At 42.5% G+C, this 15,998-nt stretch overlaps 1 protein-coding gene across 1 annotated transcript in view; it reads right to left on the minus strand.

Moving 5' to 3' along the window:
• Window positions 1–15,907, minus strand: part of LOC311143628 (calcitonin gene-related peptide type 1 receptor-like) — a 39,556-nt gene extending 23,649 nt beyond the window's left edge. Inside the window, exon 1 of the mRNA XM_084179493.1 lies at window positions 13,621–15,907. The gene's annotated coding sequence lies outside the window, so the exon portion shown is untranslated. The remainder of the gene's footprint in view (window positions 1–13,620) is intronic.
• Between the last annotated feature and the right edge of the window lie 91 nt (window positions 15,908–15,998).

Raw genomic sequence — 15,998 nt, forward strand, 5'->3', positions numbered from 1 at the left:
TTTGAATCCAGCTTTATGGAGAGCATTTAATATTATCCAGCTGGGCTGTCTTTATTTGCATATGCATATGCTGCTTTCAAGTCCTGCTAAGAAGCCCTGTGTTAATGTCAAGGGAATGTATTCGGCGAAACACCGTTCAAAGCAAATTGTTTATTAGACCCATCTGTATGTCGTAATTCAATATATTGAACTCTCTGTCTAGCACATATGGGGAACTTGGGTTGCAAAAGGATAGCAAATTAGCAATCGTTGGTTCCTAGAATGTCTCTTGATGGGTAACGACCTTTGGTTTCTAGTGACCAAAGATCAGTACCCTACAAGTAAACATTTATTAATTGGTCCTGTTTTCTGCATTGTCACATTTCAGGAACCTACCAGAGGGGATTGGAACCTATTTGTGTATGTTGAAATATGACTAAATGAGAGCCTGGTGAGTAATATATAATAATTTATAAAAAATATAATATAGTATAATGATATTATATATATATATATATATATATATATATATATATATATATATATATATATATATATATATATATATATACAGTGGGGAAAAAAAGTATTTAGTCAGCCACCAATTGTGCAAGTTCTCCCACTTAAAAAGATGAGAGAGGCCTGTAATTTTCATGATAGGTACACGTCAACTATGACAGACAAATTGAGGAAAAGAAATCCAGAAAATCCCATTGTAGGATTTTTTATGAATTTATTTGCAAATTATGGTGGAAAATAAGTATTTGGTCACCTACAAACAAGCAAGATTTCTGGCTCTCACAGACCTGTAACTTCTTCTTTAAGAGGCTCCTCTGTCCTCCACTCGTTACCTGTATTAATGGCACCTGTTTGAACTTGTTATCAGTATAAAAGACACCTGTCCACAACCTCAAACAGTCACACTCCAAACTCCACTATGGCCAAGACCAAAGAGCTGTCAAAGGACACCAGAAACAAAATTGTAGACTTGCACCAGGCTGGGAAGACTGAATCTGCAATAGGTAAGCAGCTTGGTTTGAAGAAATCAACTGTGGGAGCAATTATTAGGAAATGGAAGACATACAAGAGCACTGATAATCTCCCTCAATCTGGGGCTCCACGCAAGATCTCACCCCGTGGGGTCAAAATGATCACAAGAACGGTGAGCAAAAATCCCAGAACCACACGGGGGGACCTAGTGAATGACCTGCAGAGAGCTGGGACCAAAGTAACAAAGCCTACCATCAGTAACACACTACGCCGCCAGGGACTCAAATCCTGCAGTGCGAGACGTGTCCCCCTGCTTAAGCCAGTACATGTCCAGGCCCGTCTGAAGTGCATTTGGATGATCCAGAAGAGGATTGGGAGAATGTCATATGGTCAGATTAAACCAAAATATAACTTTTTGGTAAAAACTCAACTCGTCATGTTTGGAGGACAAAGAATGCTGAGTTGCATCCAAAGAACACCATACCTACTGTGAAGCATGGGGGTGGAAACATCATGCTTTCGGGCTGTTTTTCTGCAAAGGGACCAGGACGACTGATCCGTGTAAAGGAAAGAATGAATGGGGCCATGTATCGTGAGATTTTGAGTGAAAACCTCCTTCCATCAGCAAGGGCATTGAAGATGAAACGTGGCTGGGTCTTTCAGCATGACAATGATCCCAAACACACCGCCCGGGCAACGAAGGAGTGGCTTCGTAAGAAGCATTTCAAGGTCCTGGAGTGGCCTAGCCAGTCTCCAGATCTCAACCCCATAGAAAATCTTTGGAGGGAGTTGAAAGTCTGTGTTGCCCAGCGACAGCCCCAAAACATCACTGCTCTGGAGGAGATCTGCATGGAGGAATGGGCCAAAATACAAGCAACAGTGTGTGAAAACCTTGTGAAGACTTACAGAAAACGTTTGACCTGTGTCATTGCCAACAAAGAGTATATAACAAAGTATTGAGAAACTTTTGTTATTGACCAAATACTTATTTTCCACCATCGTTTGCCAATAAATTCATAAAAAATCCTACAAAGTGATTTTCTGGAGAAAAAAAATCTCATTTTGTCTGTCATAGTTTACGTGTACCTATGATGAAAATTACAGGCCTCTCTCATCTTTTTAAGTGGGAGAACTTGCACAATTGGTGGCTGACTAAATACTTTTTTTCCCCACTGTATATATACTACCAGTCAAAGGTTTGGACACACCTAACCATTCAAGGGATTTCTTTATTTTTACTATTTAAATACATTTAAATTGTAGAATAATAGTGAATAAATCACAACTATGAAATAACACCCAAAAAGTGTTAAACAAATCAAAATATATTTTATATTTGAGAATCTTCAACTAGCCACCCTTTGCCTTGATGACAGCTTTGCACACTCTTGGCATTCTCTCAACCAGCTTCACCTGGAATGCTTTTCCAACAGTTTTGAAGGAGTTCCCACATATGCTGAGCTCTTGTTGGCTGCTTTTCCTTCACTCTGCGGTCTGACTCATCCCAAACCATCTCAATTGTGTTGAGGTCGGGTGATTGTGGAGGCCAGGTCATCTGATGCAGCCCTCCATCACTCTCCTTCTTGGTAAAATAGCCCTTACACAGCCTGGATGTGTGTTGGGTCATTGTCCTGTTGAAAAACAAATGATAGTCCCACTAAGCCCAAACCAGATAGGATGGCGTAACACTGTAGAATGCTGTGGCAGCCATGCTGGTTAAGTGTGCCTTGAATTCTAAATAAATCACAGACAGTCACACCATAACACCTCCTCCTCAATGCTTTACGTTGGGAACTACACATGCGGAGATCATCCGTTCACCCACACCGACACAAAGACACAGCGGTTGGAACCAAAAATCTCCAATTGGTTTCCTTTAGTAGTGGTTTCTTTGCAGCAATTCGACCATGAAGGCCTGATTCACGCAGTCTCCTCTGAACAGTTGATGTTGAGATGTGTCTGTTACTTGAACTCTGTGAAGCATTTATTTGGGCTGCAATTTCTGAGGCTGGTAACTAATGAACTTATCATCTGCAGCAGAGTTAACTCTGGGTCTTCCATTCCTGTCGCGGTCCTCATGAGAGCCAGTCTCCTCATAGCGCTTTATATAGCGCTATATATATATATATATATATATATATATATATATATATATATGTAACAACCAACCCAGAAGCAGAAGACCAAACAAGAAAATGTTCTGTCATGTTCTCAGAACCTTCTAGGAACATTATTGGAACGTCTTCTGGGCTGTGCACTAACTCTGTGGCATCAGACTCTCTGGGTCCCTACCATATGATCATGGACGTTCCTGACCTCACATCTCAGGCGGCATCCATGTTAGCAGGACAGAACGGACGTAGCTCGTCATGTTGGCTCCCAGTTCGCCTTGGGCACTACCGGATGTCAGGGAAAACAACAAGAAACCAGACAGGAAGGAGCCGCTTTACAAGTGGACATGCAAGGACCCAAACGTGTTAGACATGAGTGTTATGTTTAAACAACCATCATATAGGAAGGACATCGCCTAAACTAGCTCATCTGACCCACTTGTGGAAAACAGCAGATAAACACAGGGGCATGCAGTATAAAGCAGACACTCGTGTTGGGGCAAGAGAAGAGGCTTCATATTGGCACTGCAAGCGGGAATAAAGGAGCTTATGCCCGCTTTCCTCCTCACCCAGATGCCAAGCCTTTGTCTCTTCCCACACCGGCCTGCAGATGGTTTGCCAACCCTCCCAAAGCTTTGCATGCACACTCAAGAATCTACCCACCATTGTGTTACTCACTAGGGGCTAACTAAGACAAGGCCAGCGAAGGCATTCCGAACATTTGTTGAGAAGGAGGAAGTCTCAAGGAGGTATCCCTGGTGCTAAATGACTATTGGACACACAATGGTAGAGCATGCGGTTAGTAAGGGGCAGCAGGTAGCTTAGTGGGTAAGAGCGTTGTGCCAGTAACCGGAAGGTCGCTGGTTCTAATCCCAGAGCCGACTAGGTGAAAAATCTGTTGATGTGCCCTTAAGCAAGGCACTTAACCCTAATTGCTCTGGATAAGAGTGTCTGCTAAATGACTAAAATGTAAGGTAACATAGCAAAACATTATTTTTGCCTTCATTAAATATACTTGCCAAATCACAAGTGACCTTCGAAGGTTATAACTAGAGAGATGTTTTAAATTTTGATGAGATTAAAGTGCAAACGTATCAAGTGCCATGTAATGTACCTTGCTGAAGTATCAGGAAGGTGCCAAGAGCAAAATGAGGCACAGGACAGTCAGGACAGTAAGGACAGTAAAGACAGTTAGGACAGTTAGGACAGTTAGGACAGTCAGGACAGTAAGGACAGTTAGGACAGTTAGGACAGTCAGGACAGTCAGGACAGTCAGGACAGTCAGGACAGTTAGGACAGTCAGGACAGTCAGGACAGTAAGGACAGTCAGGACAGTCAGGACAGTAAGGACAGTTAGGACAGTTAGGACAGTCAGGACAGTAAAGACAGTTAGGACAGTCAGGATGGTTAGGACAGTCAAGACAGTAATAACAGTCAGGACAATAAAGACAGTCAGGAAGGTTAGGACATTTTGGACAGTAAGGACAGTCAGGACAGTAAGGACAGCCTTAGATTTAAAACAACGTAATATGACAGAGCCTGACATCCTGTATTTCAACCATACAGACAAAGTTGACATGTTGCCCTTGTGTCTTGGTAGACTAAACTAAGTTTAATTTTCTGCCAACCTACACATGTACTGCCTTGGAGAAGACAATCTTAAATTGCTCAAGCAACAACAGTAACTCTCTTTCTTAATGAATGAATAATACATTTATAAAAATACAGAAATGTCTGCCTGAAAACAAGATACAACCCTTATTTGTACCACTTTGGTTTGCTGCCTACAATGTCATGTCATCCTTGAACAAAGCAATGTGTAATCATCTTATTTGTTTACAAGGCAAATAGGAAAAACAAGGTGAAAATCCAAAACAAGGGGAAAAACCAAAGAAAAAAAAACACATACACACACATGCATGACACTTGCACTACATAAACCACACACACACACACACACACACACACACACACACACACACACACACACACACACACACACAGAGGACACTCATGGGAAAGAATATGGTTTCAAAGGTTTGCTATGTTGCACAGAGGAGAAAAAACATTTTAGTCATTTAGCAGACGCTCTTATCCAGAGCAACTTACAGTTAGTGAGTGCATACATTTTCATACTGGCCCCCTGTGGAAACGAACCCACAAACCTGGCGTTGCAAGCGCCATGCTCTACCAACTGAGCTACAGGGGACAGCTGTAAAAATACAGGGGTATACATACAACAAGGACGAGCAGCACCTGTAGAGTTAATAACAGGGGTATGATTTCAATGTCGTCTTGAGTTACGGTATATGCTAGTTTAAATAGCCTAACCTGCATAGCATTAGCCTACCTCTTTTTAAAGTTAAAGAAACCTGAAGCAGAAGCCTGTAGGAAACTATAGCTATAGCTATACTTGGACCACATTTGAACAGGTCGTTTGATGCTCACATGTAGTCAAGTGCAGTGGGTAAATATGCCGTGCAGTGTTGCATCTAGTGATTACACTGACATTCATCCCCTAGGGGGTTTCAGGATATACGCCACTGTGGAAAAGTTGTTTGTTTACCTTTATGATCTGATCTCTATCTTCTTATCTGTGGTTTGCTTACTTCCACAAGACATAAATTACATACTGGGCCTTTAGTCCTTTATCAGAGCTCCTAATGGGATACCATTACATAATTGGCATTTAGTCCTGTATCAGAGCTCCTAATGGGATACCATTACATACTGGGAATTTAGTCCTTTATCAGAGCTCCTAATGGGATACCATTACATACTGGGCCTTTAGTCCTTTATCAGAGCTCCTAATGGGATACCATTACATACTGGGCATTTAGTTATTTATCAGAGCTTCTAATGGGATACCATTACATACTGGGCATTTAGTCCTTTATCAGAGCTCCTAATGGGATACCATTACATACTGGGCATTTAGTTCTTTATCAGAGCTCCTAATGGGATACCATTACATACTGGGCATTTAGTCCTTTATCAGAGCTCCTAATGGGATACCATTACATACTGGGCCTTTAGTCCTTTATCAGAGCTCCTAATGGGATACCATTACATACTGGGCATTTAGCCCTTTATCAGAGCTTATAATGGGATACCATTACATACTGGGCATTTAGTCCTTTATCAGAGCTCATAATGGGATACCATTACATACTGGGCATTTAGCCCTTTATCAGAGCTTATAATGGGATAGCATTACATACTGGGCATTTAGTCCTTTATCAGAGCTCATAATGGGATACCATTACATACTGGGAATTTAGTCCTTAATCAGAGCTCATAATGGGATACCATTACATACTGGGCATTTAGTCCTTTATCAGAGGTTCTAATGGGATACCATTACATACTGGGCCTTTAGTCCTTTATCAGAGCTTCTAATGGGATATCATTACATACTGGGCATTTAGTCCTTTATCAGAGCTCCTAATGGGATACCATTACATACTGGGCATTTAGCCCTTTATCAGAGCTTATAATGGGATCCCATTACATACTGGGCATTTAGTCCTTTATCAGAGCTCCTAATGGGATACCATTACATACTGGGCATTTAGTCCTTTATCAGAGCTCCTAATGGGATACCATTACATACTGGGCATTTAGTCCTTTATCAGAGCTCCTAATGGGATACCATTACATACTGGGCATTTAGTCCTTTATCAGAGCTCCTAATGGGATACCATTACATACTGGGCATTTAGTCCTTTTTTCAGAGCTTCTAATGGGATACCATTACATACTGGGCATTTAGTCCTTCATCAGAGCTTATAATGGGATACCATTACATACTGGGCATTTAGTCCTTTATCAGAGCTTCTAATGGGATACCATTACATAATGGGCATTTAGTCCTTTATCAGAGCTTATAATGGGATACCATTACATACTGGGCATTTAGTCCTTTATCAGAGCTTATACGGGATACCATTACATACTGGGCATTTAGTTCTTTATCAGAGCTTCTAATGGGATACCATTACATACTGGGCCTTTAGTCCTTTATCAGAGCTTATAATGGGATACCATTACATACTGGGCATTTAGTCCTTTATCAGAGCTCATAATGGGATACCATTACATACTGGGCATTTAGTTCTTCATCAGAGCTCCTAATGGGATACCATTACATACTGGGCATTTAGTCCTTTATCAGAGCTCCTAATGGGATACCATTACATACTGGGCATTTAGTCCTTTATCAGAGCTTCTAATGGGATACCATTACATACTGGGCATTTAGTTCTTTATCAGAGCTTATAATGGGATACCATTACATACTGGGCCTTTAGTCCTTTATCAGAGCTTATAATGGGACACCATTACATACTGGGCATTTAGTCCTTTATCAGAGCTCATAATGGGATACCATTACATACTGGGCATTTAGTTCTTTATCAGAGCTCCTAATGGGATACCATTACATACTGGGCATTTAGTCCTTTATCAGAGCTTCTAATGGGATACCATTACATACTGGGCATTTAGTCGTTTATCATAGCTCCTAATGGGACACCATTCCCCGAAGTTGGTATCCCTCTGGGAAATATAATCCATCTTGGAAATATACAGTTATTATATTATTCTATTATAAACAAATAAAGAAAAGGCCAGTGGGGATTGGACCGTTCAACCCACTGGGCCTTTAGTCCATCTAAATTTAACCATGTCACTCCATCCATCCATCCCACTTCCTGAGACCAGTCTACAAACAACCATCCACAGGCTCACATCTCTATTCTACGCCAAGAAAAGGGGATTTCAAGACTACCAAAGGAACACAGAAGGGTATGAGGGCTCAGAGTAGAAGTTGGCCTGGTTGAGGACCTACCGATCTAGGATGAGGTTACCCTTCCCAAATCTTCCCATAATCATTATAGACTGAGAGTAAAACGGTTTAACTGCAACTATAATGGATAAAGGGCAACTGGTGGGTCTTTTTTAGTAGCCCATCTATTGCCTTATTCACACTGTAGGGCAGACCCGAACCGTACTGTCCAGCCCAGAACCGCTCCTCCTGTCCAGCCCAGTTTAGCTCCTCCTGTCCAGCCCAGTACCGCTCCACCTGTCCAGCCCAGTTTAGCTCCTCATGTCTAGCCCAGTACCGCTCCTCCTGTCCAGCCCAGTACCGCTCCTCTTGTCCAGCTCAGTACCGCTCCTCCTGTCCAGCCCAGTTTAGCTCCTCCTGTTCAGCACAGTACCGCTCCTCCTGTCCAGCCCAGTACCGCTCCTCCTGTCCAGCCCAGTACCGCTCCTCCTGTCCAGCTCAGTACTGCTCCTCCTGTCCAGCTCAGTACTGCTCCTCCTGTCCAGCTCAGTACTGCTCCTCCTGTCCAGCTCAGTACCGCTCCTCCTGTCCAGCTCATTACCGCTCCTCCTGTCCAGCTCAGTTTGGCTCATCCTGTCCAGCTCAGTACCACTCCTCCTGTCCAGGTCACTGTGGCTCCTCCTGTCCAGCCCAGTACCGCTCCTCCTGTCCAGCTCAGTACCGCTCCTCCTGTCCAGATCAGTACTGCTCCTCCTGTCCAGCCCAGTACCGCTCCTCCTGTCCAGCTCAGTACCGCTCCTCCTGTCCAGATCAGTACTGCTCCTCTTGTCCAGCCCAGTACCACTCCTCCTGTCCAGCTCAGTACCGTTCCTCCTGTCCAGATCAGTACCGCTCCTCCTGTCCAGCCCAGTACCACTCCTCCTGTCCAGCTCAGTACCACTCCTCCTGTCCAGCTCAGTACCGCTCCTCCTGTCCAGCTCAGTACCACTCCTCCTGTCCAGCTCAGTACCGCTCCTCCTGTCCAGATCAGTACCGCTCCTCCTGTCCAGCCCAGTATTGTGAAAGCGATATTAGTCTCTCACTAATCTTAGTCTTTCTGACAGATCCAGCCCTGATCTCTATGGAAGATAGTTTCCAGTGAACTCGGCCTGGATGTGAAAGGTTCCCAACAGGCCTGACAGTGACCAAAATAACCCTGGGTGCTGGATCAACTTCAACTCTGTTTTAAGACGACCCAGAGGCCAAAGAATCCGCCCCCATGCGCACGCCATAGGCCCTAAACCTGAGCTCTAGAACCACTCCCCTCACAGGTGATACACCCATGTAGGCTATTGTTACTGTACCATCAGTATGTTACCACGTCAACATGGAAAGAACAACAGGTATGTTACCGTGTCAACGTGGAAAGAACAACACATGGAAAGTATGTAAATACAGCCATGGAAATGGGATACATATACAGGCAGGTACCCTAGCGGTTAAGAGTGTTGGGCAAGGAACCGAAAGGTTTCTGGTTCAAATCCCCGAGCCGACTAGGTAAAAATCTGTTGATGTGCCATTGAGCAAGGCACTTAAACCTAATTGCTCCTGTAAATGTCTATGTACAAAGGATAATAGTATTGCGTAAGCAAGGTTAAAATCAACTTATTGTGACGCACAAATATTAAAACCACAGCATTGACATATGAGTTGGAGGAGAGCTATTGGAGATCATAAAAAACAAGATCACGTTATTTTAAATACAGTATGTACTATGCAGACACAATCTATCTCTCTTAATGCACAGGATTTAATGGAAATGATAGGGCATACTAACTCCACTGGATGGAGAAGATACGCATACTAACTCCACTGGATGGAGAAGATACGCATACTAACTCCCAGGGATCCTTTCTCACTCTCCGTGCCCTATCAGAAGCCACCTCCTCTATATTCATGGAGAATTAGTCCCAGCCTCTAAATCAGGAGGGTCGTGTCAGCCTCTGACAGTTTATTTAGCACGTATCAACACAGAATGCCCCTGGAAATGGCCACTGTCCTCATCCTTCACAAGGCACTTAATCTCAGATAGACATTAGCCTAGCAGTCACACGCAAGCATAGAACACGCTGTCTAAAGGGCTTGACTGCTGCAATAACACGCGCTACGTCCAGTCAACATGACTGGGCTGTCAGTGAAACATACATAGTTATAATCAACAACATAATGACAATAATTTGGTGGTTGCTTATATTTGTCTTATTCCACACATGTACAAGTGTGTATTAATACGCATGTGTGAGTTGGAAATATGTTTTTTTGCATTTCGCAACTCCCCGAGACACCCTCGGAGAGTGGGGTCACGGCCCTGCCATTATCAACAGCGACCCTGGAGCAATTAGGGTTAAGGGCCTTGCTCAAGTCATTAACTAAAAGAATCCTCTGTAATATGTGTGTGTGTGTGTGTGTGTGTGTGTGTGTGTGTGTGTGTGTGTGTGTGTGTGTGTGTGTGTGTGCGTGCGTGCGTGTGTGGGGGGGTCTTTTTAACATCATTGGGTTTTGACTCAGAATTAAATACATGGACTAGAGGGAGGTTTGAGAGAGTGATGCATATCAGCATCAATGTAGTTCAGTGTAATGTAATATCCGAGACCCGGGGAGAGAGGTAAAGATATGACGTGTGTCGAGGTTGTTGTTTAGACAGGGGATTTCAATAATGGCCCTGATGCACTTGAATGAGACAGGATATGAGATGGTAGTGCTATTAGCCTGCTCTCAGATTAATGACTAAACCAAGGTCTGGTGAGATAGAGAGAGAGAGAGAGAGAGAGCGTGAGAGAGAGCGCGCGAGAGAGAGAGAGAGAGAGAGAGAGAGAGAGAGAGAGAGAGAGAGAGAGAGAGAGAAGCTCTCTATGTCAGACAACCAGGGGCCTCCAGCATGATAAAAGCGTCACAATGCATTTGTGTTTGTGCGTCCCGACTTCAAAACATGGAAGATGGCTGAGCAGCATACCCTCCTGCCCCCGTAACTATTCCCCAGGTCGTTGCTGTAAATGAGAATGTGTTCTCAGTCAACTTACCTGGTAAAATCAAATAAAAAAACATAATCTATCTGCTCCCTGGGGAGAGGGAGATAACCTGGATACACCTTCTTGGGTGAGTGCAGGCTGTCGTAGACTGTGTGGCAGCTGTCGGCTAAGATAATGTTTAGATATCGGAAAGGTAATGGGAGAGTTGTGTTGAGAATTCACTCTCAATTCATTGAGAGATCTACTTCGCAGACAAAACTTTGAACAACATCCGATTTGAAGGTAGCTCTTGGGAGAATCAAATTTGTCTTGGAAGAAGGGTATTTATTTTGTTTATTCCCCCCATGTTGTGGATGGTTTGCACACTTTTTCATAACATTGTGAGCAGTGAGTTCATATTCACACATATGGTATTTTGGTATTTTATTAGGATCCCCATTAGCTGTTGCAAAAGCAGCATCTACTCTTCCTGGGGTCCAAACAAAACACGAAACATGACATAATACAGAACATGAATAGACAAGAACAGCTCAAGGACAGAACTACATCAACATGTAATGTGAATCCCTAGACAGACGATAACGGCTGAGCTTAACTGATCTGAAATACAGAAAAACAGACACATTTTCCATCTTCAACATGTTCTCCTTGTTGACTCTTCTGGATGCCTCAGCCTAGGCATACTCTGCGCCATGTAGATGACTGAGCTTCTCGAGGCATTGTCACCAAGTCACGCAGGCACCTTTGCTACACTAACATTTAATATCCCATTTGGAGTCAGCCTGCAACACCCACTCCATAGGACTGCTCGGGGGGAGGAATCCAAATCCAATGCTTTACAGTTCAACACAAATACTCCCCACACAAAAAAATGTCTGGGTTCCTTTCACTATATGAGCTCATATATTTACTGTGAACACTTGGCCATTGAGGATTTTGAGAGAAAATCCTTGTAGACTTATTAGACACGCCTGCTTCCCATTGGGTATTCAGTCAGTTCGAAAAAACACTCTCCTGCTATCCTATATCTCCAGGCCACACGGTGTATCGGCCATCTTTTCCTCAGCATTTAAATGGAACACATACAAACCATGAAGGATTTCATAAATGTTGAGCGAAGCAATAATATTTTGCTTCATATCAGGGGGGTTTTCATGGCGGTGGGTTATTGTGGACGTTAAATATGTAATTCGACTCGTGAGAATGTGAGTTAAAAGGGTGCAAACTATGGATGTTAAGGGCGCAGAGGAGAAATAATGGTGTCAGCAAAATGCATCTGGAAAGGTTTTAAAATGTCTAAATGGTCCCGATGGACTTGAATGTTCTATAGTACTTGGTTTGTACATCTAGGGAGTAATATCTCTACCTTTCTCATCGCATCATAGCCAAATGTGATCATAACCATCATCATCATCCTCACCATCATCATCATCATCATATTCATCATGTTCTTCCCTCTAGCTGCCCCAAAACATTTCATCATTTCCAATCGGTGGCTTACATAACCATGCAGATGACACCAGTGTTGGGGTATACCACATGACTGAGGAGAGCGGGCATATTTACACTACAATGCTGTCAGTAGAAATCAGTTCAACTGGATGTGCCATGACATGTAAAAAGGCACCATGCTTATTCTTTCATGTCTGTTTTTTTAAAATAATGTTTTTATTAATATAGTGCTGCTTCAAACCTATCGGTTTCTGTGAAAAAAAAACACATTTTCTTTGAATCTGAAGACAGTAACAAGATGGCTATCTGTGATACAATAATTATCATTCTTTAAACTCAATGTTCAGGCCAAAAATAATAACTCTCCAGTCAACTCATTGTCAAACAGTAATATGACATATGTAAACTTGTAGAATGCCCAGGGAATCCTTTTTGTTTTGCACTAACATGGTCATCATGGTAATGTATGATTTATAGGTTACCTACCCACCACATCAGTGCCCTAACATGTAAATGTGGGTAGCCTAACACTTAGGTTCCATTGTATCCTAAAGTTTGGAAAGGTTATATAAGGTTGTAAAAACGCATCACTGGATGGGGGCTGAGAGTTAATAAAAATGTAATATTGCAGGTGTTGTCTTCCTTATAAACATGTTATGTAGCATGTTGCAGCACAAACTTACTTATAGGCTACCTTGCATTTGTTTTATTTTCCAATCCTTTCAAACCCTTTCAAATGAAAACCCTTGTCAAAGATCAAACAAATCCGTGAAACACTAACCTAAATTACTGATTAAGTATGCATAGGCTTTTACCAATGATTGTATGATGACTCCCTGTCAGTATATATATATATATATATATATATATATATATATATATATATATAGCCTCGTTATTGACACAATTGGGGGTCTTCTTCTTCCATATGCTACCACCTCGCCAATATTCTAATTTCTCCATGGAATTATGCAAAATAGTGCAAATTATCTGCGGTGCGCAATTGTTTTTGGAGGACTACACGGAATAGGCTATTGCTATCCCTGTTGACAGTGCTCTCCAGGTAGCTTTAAAAAGCCAGTTTCAGCTCTACATTTACCCGACAGAAATGCAGCTCATTACAACTGACTCTTTCCGATTATCATGGTCTTGAATTTGATATCTATAGGCTATTGATTTAAGAAAACGAAAAGCAAAGCACATATGCATCGATAAAACTGGAAAAATAAAATAGTAATCCTCAACCAGATCGTAAATATGGCCATTATTAATACGCTATTCGAATGGTTCTTACCTGATGCGAATAGTTCACAATCCAATGCCAACGCGATTTAGAAAGTCACATAAACCGACCAATCACTCCAGCGACAGCTTTTACTTGCCCAAACGCAACCTCCGCAGCAATGGTAGTGAACCAAACCCTAAGGGTTTCAACACTCAATGCATAAAGTGTCGGACTGGAGCCGCTGTCAGCTTGTGGGAGGCATTCACATTAGCCTACTTCCTGTTACATCACGAATTAATCTGCAACTCTTCAGGAGAACACACCAAGTTTTTATCAATCACGAGCAATGGACGCAGACGGCAAGATATATACGAGGGATTGGCAACTTTGATAGGGGTGGGGGACACAAAACATCTGAACTCATCATGGGGGGCCGCAGTGGCTCGCGCATCTGCATACGCACATCCATACCCACACATGTAGTCAGAGCCGGCCCTAGCCTTCTGCGGGCCCTAAGCGAAATTTTGTTTCGCCCACCTTGCATTTTAATGTCTTTGGAAATTGATCCACGGGCCTTCAAAAGTGGGTCACCACCAGTTGCCCATCCCTGATAAGACCTATCCACGAGGAACGCAGAAATGGCCGAATGCCGACATTAAATGTTTTTAAAAATTAAAGGTAGCATGTTGACCACATTCGTTGGTGAGTGCTCTGCATTGTTTTAACTATTCCATCAGCAAAGTTTGATCCAATGCATTGGCTGTAAACATTGGGCCTGGTTCTAAATGACAGCAACATTCCCGCCATTTGATGTCTTCTCATATGGAAGAAGCAAGTGCTGTCACTTGTCACACTTCTCAATAAGTCTACCTGCATATAGGCCTATGCATAACAAACCTGTGTGTGTTCATCTCATTATTAGACTTGGTTTATCCCATAGGCTTTATCATAAGTAGGTAAACTGACTGACATACAGGTAACTGCCCAAATCATTGAAACACTTGACTAAATGAGGGATACAAAGTATATTGAAAGCAGGTGCTTCCACACAGGTGTGGTTCCTGATTTAATTAAGCAATTAACATCCCATCATGCTTAGGGTCTTATGTAAAAAATGCTGGGTAGGCCATACTTTTGGCCATTATTTTGGCTACCATTGCTATGCCCCCATAGGATGACAATGCCCCCATCCACAGGGCACGAGTGTTCACTGAATGGTTTGATGAGCATGAAAACGATGTAAGCCATATGCCATGGCCGTCTCAGTCTCCAGACCCTATTCAACACTTATGGGAGATTCTGGAGTGCGCCTGAAACAGCGTTTTCCACCACCATCAACAAAACACCAAATTATGGTATTTCTCGTGGAAGAATGGTGTTGCATCCCTTCAATAGAGTTGCAGACACTATAATCTATGCCAAGGAGTATTGAAGCTGTTCTGGCTCGTGGTGGCCCAACGCCCTACTAAGACACTTTATGTTGGTGTTTCCTTTATTTTGCCAGTTACCTGGATGATATGTACCGTATGTATACTGTAGCAACAGCTATGTGCCTGTGTTCTGATTCTCTATTGTTGTGTGGTTATCAGGGCACGTTTATCCGTTTACTTTGGGTTTGGCGGGGTTCAGCATGCCAGTCCCCCTGCCGTCTACCAATCAAGGGAACGCCTGGAATGTGTCAGTGCCAGGCGCCCTTGTGGTTGGTGGAACAGCGGTAGCCCCGATATGTTCATTACATTACAAGACAAGAGCAGCACAGTACAGTAATTAGCCTAATCCTCCTTGTTTGGTTATTATGTCCATACATCAGTGACACACAGGATGGGCACTACGTGTCTGTTAAATTCTCTTTTCATTTCCCGACAGTGAGTTGAATACCTGTTATTGTTATATCGGATTTATTTGGCGTAGGCTACGGCCAGATAGTAGCCTGTGTGAGTTCTGGGTCAATAAACAGTTCAATTCGAGAACTGTTTTGGACATTATCTCATTTATGATCTATCGAGGTCATTACATATGATCATAACAAATCTAAATGTAGGCTATGATTGCAGAGAAATTCCCGACAAACCAATAGGTAATTTGTCCATTTGCGGTCATATATCATTCAAGTGAAAGCCATATGGAAACGTTAGCCTATCATGATAATACAACACTGCCCCCCTGTGTCTAAAAGATGCATTTATCAGAGGAGTCAATTCCAATAGCCTGCATATTGCAATATGAAAGGGGACTTGGAACAGAATGCACAAAAATGCAATGTTGATGACTATACCAAATGAAATGTAGTCTCCAATGGGTTGATTGCTGATATTGTTGATATGTTGTTTTCACCTGGGTTTTAAAAAATGCAATGTTTTTTTTTTAATGGTAAGACATTACTCACATGAAGGGGTAAAATAATTAAACAGATAATGTACAGTAATTGATACAGCTAATGTACAGTA

Source organism: Coregonus lavaretus (genome assembly GCF_964263955.1).
Source record: "Coregonus lavaretus genome assembly, chromosome: 16".
Lineage (NCBI taxonomy): Eukaryota > Metazoa > Chordata > Actinopteri > Salmoniformes > Salmonidae > Coregonus > Coregonus lavaretus.